Genomic DNA, 11,885 nt, shown 5'->3' on the forward strand with positions numbered 1-11,885 from the left:
ATGGAACCAGAAAAGTATATAGCACATTCTGAATTCGACCAAGGATTAGCAACATTGATGAAGCACTACACATGCCGACGCCGTTATCATCAATTATGAATTTTGGAGCGCGGACCAGTGGTTGCCATAAAGGAAATACAACTTTAAATCTGGGTCTTTTTGCTTTAATTCAAATGCTTTACTTTGCATCTGAATTTGCATGAATTCATTTAATGCAGTGTTTAATTACTCTTCTTCATGCTTAGCGAAGCAAATGTTATATTTTTGTGTATGTTATTTGCTATTCAAATTTGTTTCCTGCTTTTCATTTTTAGAGGGGGGCAAGAGGAAGCTTGATTTGCATTTGAACTTTGATGAACTCAACAAAATAGACACTGACGTACTTTTTTTTTTTTTAATTGAATGCTTTTGAACAATAAATAAAAATGTTCTTTTTTTGTTGTTGTTGTAAACTACAGTGTTCGTATCTGTCAATCCAAGGCGGTTAGCAATCTTACAAATAGTGACGTATGCCCTTATAAATTGGTGACTAATCTTACAACATTGTATATAGCGTGTAATATGAAACAAAAATAAATTTTTAGAATAATATGAATATATAAGTAAGATTGTAACATATATCCTGGTGCAATCAAAGAACAATCAATATCTTCAGCTACATCATGATTACTAAAATTTAATGGTGACTTTTGTTATAATTGTATGTAGCACTTTTGGCAATTTCTATCATGTCTCGATGGCTGCACTTCAGCCCGCAATTCAGTTTTACTTTAAGGTAGTTCGTTAGTGTGTCCAATTATAAATTAAAAACGTCAATTGATAAAATGAATTTACCGATGCAATCTTTGAGTCAGGGAACATTTTTTTTACTAATTCTGAGAAGTGATCAGCAATAGTTGCGGGCAAATTGTGTTCGGCAACAAAACTGGCAGAATAAAATCTCCGCTTTCGTCACTTTTCATTCTGCAGACTTCATCTTTATGACCAGTGTTGTTAATCTTTCTTTTAAAAATTAATTACAATTACAAATGACTTCTCCCAAAAAGTAATTAGTTACTTGGCAAAGTAACTGGTGTTACCTTTCATGTTTTTTTTTTTTTTTTCCATTTTTTCAAAAAGACATAGTAACCTTTGCGATGTTTGGAAGTCATTTAATTGACTGTCATTTAAAACTGTTTCATCATTTAAAGATAGATTCAAGTCAAGATTTTGCCGATTTAGGAGTATTTTAGATGAAAAGTTACTTAGGTTCGTTAGGAAGGTTTACTACAACAGAGCCTTTCTGAGAAGTCTACTGCTTTAAGATGGCGGCTGTTTACTAACGCCGCCGAGTCTGTCATTTCGCATGTAGTTCTATATGCATGTGATATCTAGGCGTAGATTGTAGGCTGTCGGCTAGAGTCAGGAAATATTGGAGCCATCTAGCCTCGCATCACGTTTGCTACAGCGTCACAACAACACTCTTCTCTCTCCGTGTCTGACTTTTCTTACGTCATTCAACCAACGTAGTAAGTAATGCATAGTAAAGCATTGTCTTGTTGCCGAAACGGTGACAAAATCCGAACAGAGAAAAAAAAAAAAAAAGAATGCACGGAAAACGAACGGATTTCGAACGTATGGCGTACAAATTTAAAAATCAGTGCTCACTTGTACAAATTACGCCGAAACCGTACAACTTGACAGGTATGAGTGTTGTACCAATACGGCACTACAATGACATTGGTATCGGAGAGTCATAGACTTCACTATCAGTTGACGGGGCCGATCCGTAGGGGGCCTATTTTCAAAAACTTAAAATTCCAATATTTTCAAAACCAAAGCTGCTAGCGACCTAAAACCAAAACCCCTCCCTTAGGCATATATGTGTCTCCATAAACAGTGACATTAAAAAATTCAAAGTCGTTTCCTAATAAAATCCCGAATATTTTTTTATACAAGTATGACAAAACTTAAAATGGATAAAAAAATTCTCAAATTTTATACTAGATGCACAAAAATCACCAAATGCAGAGATAATCCCCTATATTTTCAGGATCAATAGCAAATAGCAATATTTAACATAACATATACAGTATAAGTTTTTGCCCTAAATGCCAAGTTTTCAACAGCTAATAAATCTCTAAATTTTCACATCAGGAACTTAATACTTGAGGAAAGCATGCAGAATCATCTTAATTATACTCAACAAAAGCAAATTTTTCATTTTTCTGTTTACTATCACAATTTATTTAGGTTGAATTCCGCTATTGTGTAGAGATACAAAATCCAACATGGCGGCCGTCCCAAAACAAAGAGCTTTTTAAGTTGAAAATCCTTGTAAATAAATGCTTAAATCGCGGAATGTCTATAGATAGTAACGTAAAACAGTCTAGATTCTTGGCTAAAAGCAAAAAACGGGCAGTTATCGTTCATTTTACGTAAATATTTCAAGCAAAAGTTACCTTATTTTATAATCCAACATGGCAGCTGTCTTAAAACAAAGAGCTTTTTAAGCTGAAAATTCTTGTAAATAAATGCTTAAATCGCAGAATGTCTATAAATATGGACATAAAACAGTCTAGATTCTTGGTTAAAAGCAAAATAATTTTTGCCAATTTTATCAATCGATTTTTTTCACGTTTCAAAGTGCATGCATGGTGCGATTTAATATAATAATTACGTTGACCAAATCACGCCTGCCTGCTTGTATGCAGTAAAACCTACGTCCTATTTCCACCTAAATCTGGCGTAAGAACGCAGCGTGTGGTTGACTTTATCAGAGTGAAAGCCAACTCAACTCTGCCGCCTGGTTCGCCCACTACGGAAAGGCGTGGCGCAATGTCTGTGGGAGCTGTCTTGTCAACTCACGGTGGAGTCTATGGGGAGTTCTAAAAAAATAGCATGTGCGTTGTGCAATATGTAGTTTTTGAGATCGTTTTTAGCCGCTGGTCATCCTAACCAAGATGGGGACCAGGTACACACACTGCTATTAAAAAAGGAGCATTTGTCACCCTTCCCAAGTTAGTGATAGATGTCCAATTGTGTGGCGCCCAATCAAGACAAAAACGTCCTAGCCAAAATATGGCCCAAACACAAATCAACATTGCTTAAATAAAAACAAAAAACAAAAAAAAAAACGATTCCAATCAGAAAAAAAAATCAAAGAAAAATAGCTTTCACGTGCAATTTTTTTAGATTAAACATTTTTTTTTTTACATTCAAACAGATTTAAAAAAAAAATTGAAGTGACTTTTTTTGGGGGGATTGAAAATATATATTTTGAGTGAAGCAACTTTTTTTTTTTTAATTCAATTAACTTTTTTATTGAATAATAAAGACACTAATCTACTTCCATATGGCTCCACCCAGGGGATACAATTTTTGACTGGGGTAACTACATTGGCACGACACCGGCGGGCGTACCATATTCAATGGATGACGATCTTGGCGAAATGTATTGCCTAAGCAGCCTGATTTAGAATTACCCTCATGAATGATAGGGGGAAAAAAACGCTCATTTTCAACTTATTATTATAAATATTCTTGTAAGTTAATTTCATTGCTGACACTGCAATTCGGGGTCATCAACATGTTGTGCCCCCCCCCCCCATCCCCCCCCACGCCCTAAAAGTCAAACTCCGCCTATGGTGTTGGTACTCTTACTTTTCACCCTGTGAGTATCATCTTTTCTGTTGTTGTTGTGTGTTTTCCACCCACGATCGGACACTTAGCGCCAGTTGTGTGGCTGTTTGAACGATGTGCTAATGCTAACGAACGCATGCTAACCGTTTGTGTCATTGCTGTAATAGCACCTAATTATCATTTATTTACGTTGATGCGAACCTGTTTGGTATCGAGGATGAAATTGATTCAGCAAATTATACAGACGTCCAGCATTGTCATTTGGGAGTTTAGCTCGCTGTATAGCCAGGACCGAGCCGTAGCATCGTTGTTCATGCATCATCATACTGTACACTTATTCAGCATGTTGTTCTCTACTGTATTTTTATATTAAATTGACATTCAAGATGACATATCTGTTCTATGTGTTGGATTTTATCAAGTAAATTTCCCCCTAAAATGAGACTTATACTCCGGTGCGACTTGTAGTCCGAAAAATACGGTACACAAAATTTGGTTGTTATCATATTTTCTATTTCCATCAGTCCTCCTTCGAAGTTGGAACTTTTTGTTTGTATGTTATTTGTTTCCCCCATGTCAGTTATCAACGCGACACCTTCTGCTTTAAGTTGAGTGCACTTTATTAGTTCTCCCCTTTTCTGTATGGATGTCGATGGGGAGGGGCACATTGTTAAAGCCATGTTTAACGGGAAGATTGGCTTTTTCTGACTTTTATCCGATTAAAACCATGTCACACCGCACTCTTGACTCCCGTCGTCATTTCCAACGACACATACAACGCAGAGTCGAAACCCACCGGTCAAATAGGTACAGTATCGGCATCGGTCAAGACCGCACAGACGGGTGTCGGAATCCGTATCGAGTCCCAAAAATGGTGTTGGTGCAACTGTGCAACACTCGTAAATTACCAAAAAAAGTCACTTGCCCTATAAAGAGTTATAAAAATTGCATTTGAACTCCTATCAACTCAATTAACGGAACTCTTCATTCCTGCTCCGTGAGGCGAACGTGATATTCGACTAGATTGCTCCACTGAGTAATTACTTGCATTAATTGGTGTTAAACATTGACGACATGCAGTCTGTCACTGTGCTGACTTATCACTCATGTTTATATGCGGGGAGCTCTTGCGCATATATGCGAGTAATTAAACCACATGATTTATTCATTCGCTCGTGGATGTTGTATTCCTGTCAGTGTGAATTGTTTTTCAGTGAAGCTTACAGGGATTCTCCTAAATTGCATTTCATGTCACCAAAAAAAAAAAAAATAGTTGAATGAATATCCTTTGCTGGACAGTATCAAGTAGGGCTACCGTGAGGAATCGACTAATGAAATCATAATCAGTCATGGACTATTTTGGATTATAAGTTTTGACCTTTTTTTGAGGCTCTTTGTAGTAAATATTGTCTTTTTTTTTTTTTTCTTGTTTATTTTACTTTTTTAAATTAAAAAAACTAAACAGAAAAAGTTTTTTTTTTAAAAATTTCAAAATGTACTCTTTTGGTAAAAAAAAGAAAGGAAAAAGTAAATATATACTTTTTCATTCATAAAAAATTCCTCTAAATTACCATATTTTTTAGACAATAAGTCGCACATTTTTATAGCTTGGCTGGGGTGGCGACTTATACCAAGGTGCAATTTATACTTTTTTTTTTTCACTCTGATAGCTGACAGCCTGTTGTTTAGCCTATTGTTATCCGAAAAACGTATTGTTATGCTAACGGACGCCTATTTATCCCGATGTCCTCCATTTCACTATTATTGCTTTAACTTATGTTTGTTCTTGGTTTCTGATAAATTTAAAAATTGCCCCCCCAAAATGTGACTAGTCTTGAAGTGTGACTTCATCGTGCATCTTCGACTGGTGCGACCTTCAGTGAGGAGCAGAAGTATTTGCACCCCTTGTGATTTTGCAAGTTGACTCACTTAGAAAAGAGATAGAGGTCTGAAATTTCAATCATACATGCATTTCCATTTATAGAGACATAATCTAAAAAAAAAAAATTCTGAACTCGCATTGTATGTTTTTTCAATCATTTATTTGTATTTTACTGGGGTTCATAAGTCTTTGTACCCCTGAGAATCAGCAAAAATTATGATTGTTGAAAAATTATTGTTGAAGGAATCTGACCTTCCAGCCAGACTGCCGGAACCACGCCAGCCGAACCACCGAACCCGCGCTGGCAAAGATCCAACGAGCCGGGCCGGCAGGATCCTGGCAATCCGGCCAGAAGGCCAAATTCCGTGTGTTCACCTTTGTCTTAACCCTTTGTATTGACTCCCATTTTTGAAAGGTTTGCAGAAGGCTCACCGAAAACAAGTTGACAATTTATTCAGGTCGACAGTGATCAAAACGGCAAGGCGAAACAAAAACACTCAGGCGGGGAGGCAAGGTCACCCTATCACACGTCAACAAAAGGTTCCCGAGAAAAATGACAACAATTAGTTAAACATTCAGTCTTTCGAAGGCTGTCGCGGGGCAGCCATAGGCAGGAAGAGGGGTGTGTTTGGGACTATTGTCTGTTTGTGGATTGGACAGGAAGATTCAGGAGTTACTGTTGTCAGGGCAACGAGGGTTGTGGATTTTGCCATCTCAGTGTCAAAGGGGCTCTTTGAGTCTTGTCAGTCGTGTTATCAGTTGGATATCGGACGTTTGCTTTCCTTGTGTTGGGACCGGGTGTCCCACCGGTTGTTCTGGACTGTCCGGGAGAACTGATTGCTGACGTGGGCTTGTCAGCGTCAATCTTGCTCAGTCAGCGACATGACGCACACGTTGGGCTTCCGCGATAAGAACACGTTGTTGATCTCTTATGTCCTATATTCTAATTGTTTTTCTTAAACTATGGTATAAGTGCTATTTATTTTATATCGGGTGTGTTCGAGTAATACAAACAGTCAAACAGTAAATATGAGAAATGATACTATTCCCTGATTGATTATATTAAGTGTGTTAGAATAATGCAAACAGACGGTGCCTACGAGAAAAGGTACTCCTTCACGCTCAAATATGAAAAAAATCCACCTTGAACCCATGAGTAACCACCCACCCGCCACCTGTTTGAGCTCACCATTGTCACCTGTGCACCCCACAGTCAGTCATAATCCAACTGCTACCATGGGCAAGACCAGAGAGCTTTAAAAAGACACCAGAGAAAAAATCGTTGAGCTCCACAAAGCTGGAAAAAGCTATGGGACAATTGGAAAGCAGCTTGGTGAGAATAAATCAACAGTTGCAGTAATTGTTAGAAAATTGAAAAGGCTAAACATGACTGTTAATCTACTGCGGACTGAGGCTTTATGTACAATCTCTCCTCGTGGGGCATCACTCATGATGAGAAAAGTGGGGCTCAGCATAGACTTACACGGCAGGAGCTGGTGAATGACCTGTTGGCTACTGTCAGTAGAACACTACAGTGCAATGGCTAAAATTATGCATTGTTCAGAAGGTTCCCCTGTTGAAGCCAGTACATGTGAAGGCCTGTCTGAAGCTTGCCAGGGACCAAAATGGTGCAGAGGCATCATGGGAGAAAGTCTTGTGGTCAGATGAGCCCAAAGTAGAACTTTTTGGTGCAAACTTGTCAGGTGTGGAGGCAAAAGAAGGATAAGTACGATCCCAAGAACACCATCCCCACTGTGAAGTGTGGGAGTGGAAACCTCATGCTATGGGGCTGCTTTTCGGCAAAGGGGACAGGACGACTTTACTGTATAAAGCAGAGGATGACTAGATGTGAAATGTATCTTCAGATTTTGAGCCACAACCTCATTCCCTCAATCAGAGACTTGAAGATGAGTCGTGCCTGGTTCTTCTAACATGACAATGATCCGACGCACACAGCCAAGCAGACCAAGGAGTGGCTGCGTAAAAAGTACATCACGGTTCTAGCCTAGCCAGTCTTCAGACCTCAATCCAATACAAAATATTTGGATGGAGCTAAAACTTCGTGTTTTACAAAAGCGTCCAACCTCTGTAATTGCAAACAAAGGCTTCAGCACTAAATATTAGCACAGATTTTCTCAGGGGTACAAATACTAATGAACCCCAGTAAATTACAAACAAATTATTGAAACTGAAATGAGGGGAGTTTACATCCAGATCTCACGCACATGCGCACATCGGCCGCTATTTTCGACAGCAAAATACGGCAACCCCACTTGAACAGTGTCTCTGCCTCATCGGCGTTGCTTATGCGATTGATATATTGATAACTATACAGACACAACGACATGTATGTTTGCCACTTTTCCACTAAAATTACAGCGAACCGGCTTTCTAGTTGCCGGTGACTCGGAGTGGGAACCTCTTGGTACCTCACGATACGATACGATTTGCGATACAATGCTCACGTTAACGATGATCTGACGATATGGCGATTCAACGATTATCGATACATTGGTCTAGGATTTTCGACAAACAACTTATAAACAGGAAAACAAGTGTCTGCTGTGAATTGGAATGAGTTTATCACTATTAGACGTTCAATCCGTTTGAAGTGGGAGGGATGGCAGCGAATGAACGAATGTGTCAGTGACAGCCAATGCGGCAATGAGGTAATTTTGGGCCATTTAAGGTCATTTACCTGTTGATTTTCAGTTACTTCCTGTTGATTTTGGGGTATTTTATGGGTCACTTCCTGTTTATTTTGAGTTAGAGAACAGGAAGTCACCTGGGAACCACCTAAATGAATAGGCAGTGACTCAAACTCAACAGGAAATGACCTGTAAATGCCCTAAAATGAACATCAAGTGATTTGTAAATGCCCCGAAAATCGGAACGAATGACTGTGAATGCTCTGGTTTTGAATGAACAAACGTTCTCAGTCTAAATGGATTGGGCGTCAAGCACAGTCAATGGCAGCCTTCGAGTTAACTCTGACACTATTAAAGTGGAAGATCTTGGTAGCAGCTTGATGGTTCCTTTTTTTTTTTTTTTTTTTTTTTTTTAACAATGACACCTTTTTAAAACGATATTTCGATTCTTGACAGGAGCATATCGATAACCTTTTGGGATACAAAGTATCACAATATATCGCCATTTCGATATTTTGTCACACCCCTACCGTCATTTTTAAAAAAAAAAATAATTAGAAATAAAAAGATTTGTCTGCGAGCCAGATGCAGCCGTCAAAAGAACCAGATCTGGGTCGCGAGCCATAGGTTCCTGACCCCTGCTTTAACGTACAGTGGGGCAAATAAGTATTTAGTCAACCACTAATTGTGCAAGTTCTCCCACTTGAAAATATTAGAGAGGCCTGTAATTGTCAACATGGGTAAACCTTAACCATGAGAGATAGAATGTGGAGAAAAAAAGAAAACAGAAAATCATATTGTTTGACTTTTAAAGAATTTATTTGCAAATCATGGCGGAAAATAAGTATTTGGTCAATACCAAGAGCTCATCTCAATACTTTGTTATGTACCCTTTGTTGGCAATAACGGAGGCCAAACGTTTTCTGTAACTCTTCACAAGCTTTTCACACACTGTTGCTGGTATTTTGGCCCATTCCTCCATGCAGATCTCCTCTAGGGCAGTGATGTTTTGGGGCTGTCGTTGGGCAACACGGACTTTCAACTCCTTCCACAGATTTTCTATGGGGTTGAGATCTAGAGACTGGCTAGTCCACTCCAGGACCTTGAAATGCTTCTTACGAAGCCACTCCTTTGTTGCCCTGGCTGTGTGTTTGGGATCAATGTCATGCTGAAAGACCCAGCCACGTCTCCTCTTCAATGCCCTTGCTGATAGAAGGAGAATTTCACTCAAAATCTCTCGATACATGGCCCCATTCATTCTTTCCTTTACACAGATCACTCATCCTGGTCCCTTTGCAGAAAAACAGCCCCAAAGCATGATGTTTCCACGCCCATGCTTCGCAGTGGGTATCGTGTTCTTCGGATGCAATTCAGTATTCTTTCTCCTCCAAACACGAGAACCTGTGTTTCTACCAAAAAGTTCTATTTTGGTTTCATCTGACCATAACACATTCTCCCAGTACTCTTCTGGATCATCCAAATGCGTTCTAGCGAACCGCAGACGGGCCTGGTCGTGTACTGGCTTCAGCAGGGGGACACGTCTGGCAGTGCAGGATTTGAGTCCCTGGCGGCGCATTGTGCTACTGATAGTAGCCTTTCTTACTGTAGTCCCATCTCTCTGTAGGTCACTCACTAGGTCCCCCCGTGTGGTTCTGGGATTTTTGCTCACCGTTTTTGTCATCATTTTGACGCCACGGGGTGAGATCCTGCATGGAGCCCCGATCGAGGAAGATTATCAGTGGTCTTGTATGTCTTCCATTTTCTAATAATTGCTCCCCAGTTGATTTCTTTACACCAAGCATTTTACCTATTGCAGATTCAGTCTTCCCAACCTGGTGCAGGTCTACAATTTTGTCTCTGGTGTCCTTCGACAGCTCTTTGGTCTTGGCCATAGTGGAGTTTGGAGTGTGACTGAGTGAGTTTTTGGACAGGTGTCTTTTATACCGATAATGAGATAAAACAGGTGTCATTAATACAGGTAACGAGCGGAGCCTCGTTAGAGGAAGTTAGACCTCTTTGACAGCCAGAAATCTTGCTTGTTTGAAGGTGACCAAATACTTATTTTTCACTCTAATTGTGAAATAAATTCTTTAAAAATCAAACAATGCGATTTTCTTTTTTTTTTCCACATTGTGTCTCTCATGGTTGAGGTTTACCTTTGATGACAATTACAGGCCTCTCTAATCTTTTCAAGTTGGAGAACTTTCACAATTGGTGGTTGACTAAATACTTATTTGCCCCACTGTATCATGTTTGCTCTTGATTTCTGATAAATTTACCCACCCAAATGTTGACTTGTGCGACTTACGTGTTATTTTACTCATTCATTTTGCATTCTTTGGCTGGTATGACTTATACTCGGATGCTTAGAGTCTGAAAAATAAGGTACTGTACATGAATTCCAACACGCAAACAGGTTCAGTGTTGTTGAGATGCATAAATGTGGACACATTCATAGTGAGCATGAAATGACAGTCCTTTTCTATTCTTGGACATGTGTGTGTGGGTGGGGGGGGTCTCTCTAAAAAGTGTGAAGGGAGGTGGGGGGTCATTTGAGCTGCAAACTCAGCAGAGCTTCAGCTGTTGCTGATTAATCATCAGCGATACCTGAAGAAGAGAGGCAGTGGAATGTGAGGGAGGGGATCCCCTTTTGCCCCCCTCCCCCTTGTCAATTTCATATGTAACAATGTGTACGCGCTGTTATGAGCATATCAATGGCGCGTCTTTATCCGTCACACAACAATTACATGAACATGCATTTAATGAGGAATATTTTGGGATGTCACTCACCTGTATAGCTCGTGTCCAAGCTGCAGCACCTCCTCCCTTCTCCAGGGAAAAAAAAAAAAAAAAAATCTGGCGTACCCCCACGCCCCACAAACCTCCTCAGTTCCCCCGGCGTGCGGCGTCTCAATGGTATCCGCCGGAGGGGCTCGCCTCGGCGGTGGTCGTAATGGTGGCGGCGGAGACGTCCTCCTACCCCCAGAACCTCCTCACGTCTGAGCGGAGCTGTCAGTGACGAGGGAGGAGGAGGAAGAGGAGGAGGGGTGATGAAGGAGGGAAGGAAAGAGGGAGTGAGGGTGAGTATTTTAAGGTCTTCGCCAGTGACGGATGCTCGCAGCGGCTCTCGTTCTGCCGCCGAGCCGTGAATCAGCGCTCTCCGGCGGGGACGGCGCGCGCACGACTTCCCTCCTCCTCCTCCTTCTCCTCTTCCTCCACATTCAGTGACGCTCGCCCGCAGAGCTCCGTGACCGCCTCCTCATCCTCATCTCTTTCATCTTTTAGCACGGGGGGGCTACATTATGATGATTATTTTCTTCGGTGGCGTCCAATGGTTGTGTCCGCTCCTTCCCGCGCACGCCGCTGACGACGTCATGGTTCTCATCAGCTGAGAGGAGAAAACCTGCAGCGATGAGAGAGTGAGGACTATGGTCGGATCAGTAGGTATACCCACAGAAATAGAAATGTGGATGCAGGGCCTGACAGATTGGCTGCCATTGACGGAGCTTGATGTCAAATCCATTTTGTCAAAGAGAAATACATGTTTTTTTAACTAGAGAAATTGGTTTGCTCTCCGATGGTACATGAAGGAATTAGTATTTAGAGAATATCAGTGGTCTTGTATGTCTTCCATTTTCTAATAATTGCTCCCACAGTTGATTGGTCTTGCTCTTTAGTCTTGGCCTTAGTCGAGTTTGGAGTGTGACTGACTGAGTTGTGGACAGGTGTCTTTT

The 11,885-nt window shown here is 40.5% G+C and overlaps 1 protein-coding gene across 2 annotated transcripts in view; it reads right to left on the bottom strand.

Moving 5' to 3' along the window:
• Window positions 1-11,481, bottom strand: part of slc8a3 (solute carrier family 8 member 3) — a 129,809-nt gene extending 118,328 nt beyond the window's left edge. Inside the window, exon 1 of one of the 2 annotated variants that reach the window (XM_057859203.1) lies at window positions 10,942-11,481. The gene's annotated coding sequence lies outside the window, so the exon portion shown is untranslated. The remainder of the gene's footprint in view (window positions 1-10,941) is intronic. The other variant, XM_057859204.1, reaches the window with a different exon arrangement.
• Window positions 11,482-11,885: the final 404 nt, after the last annotated feature.

Source organism: Corythoichthys intestinalis, chromosome 15 (assembly GCF_030265065.1).
Source record: "Corythoichthys intestinalis isolate RoL2023-P3 chromosome 15, ASM3026506v1, whole genome shotgun sequence".
In the NCBI taxonomy this organism is placed as follows: domain Eukaryota; kingdom Metazoa; phylum Chordata; class Actinopteri; order Syngnathiformes; family Syngnathidae; genus Corythoichthys; species Corythoichthys intestinalis.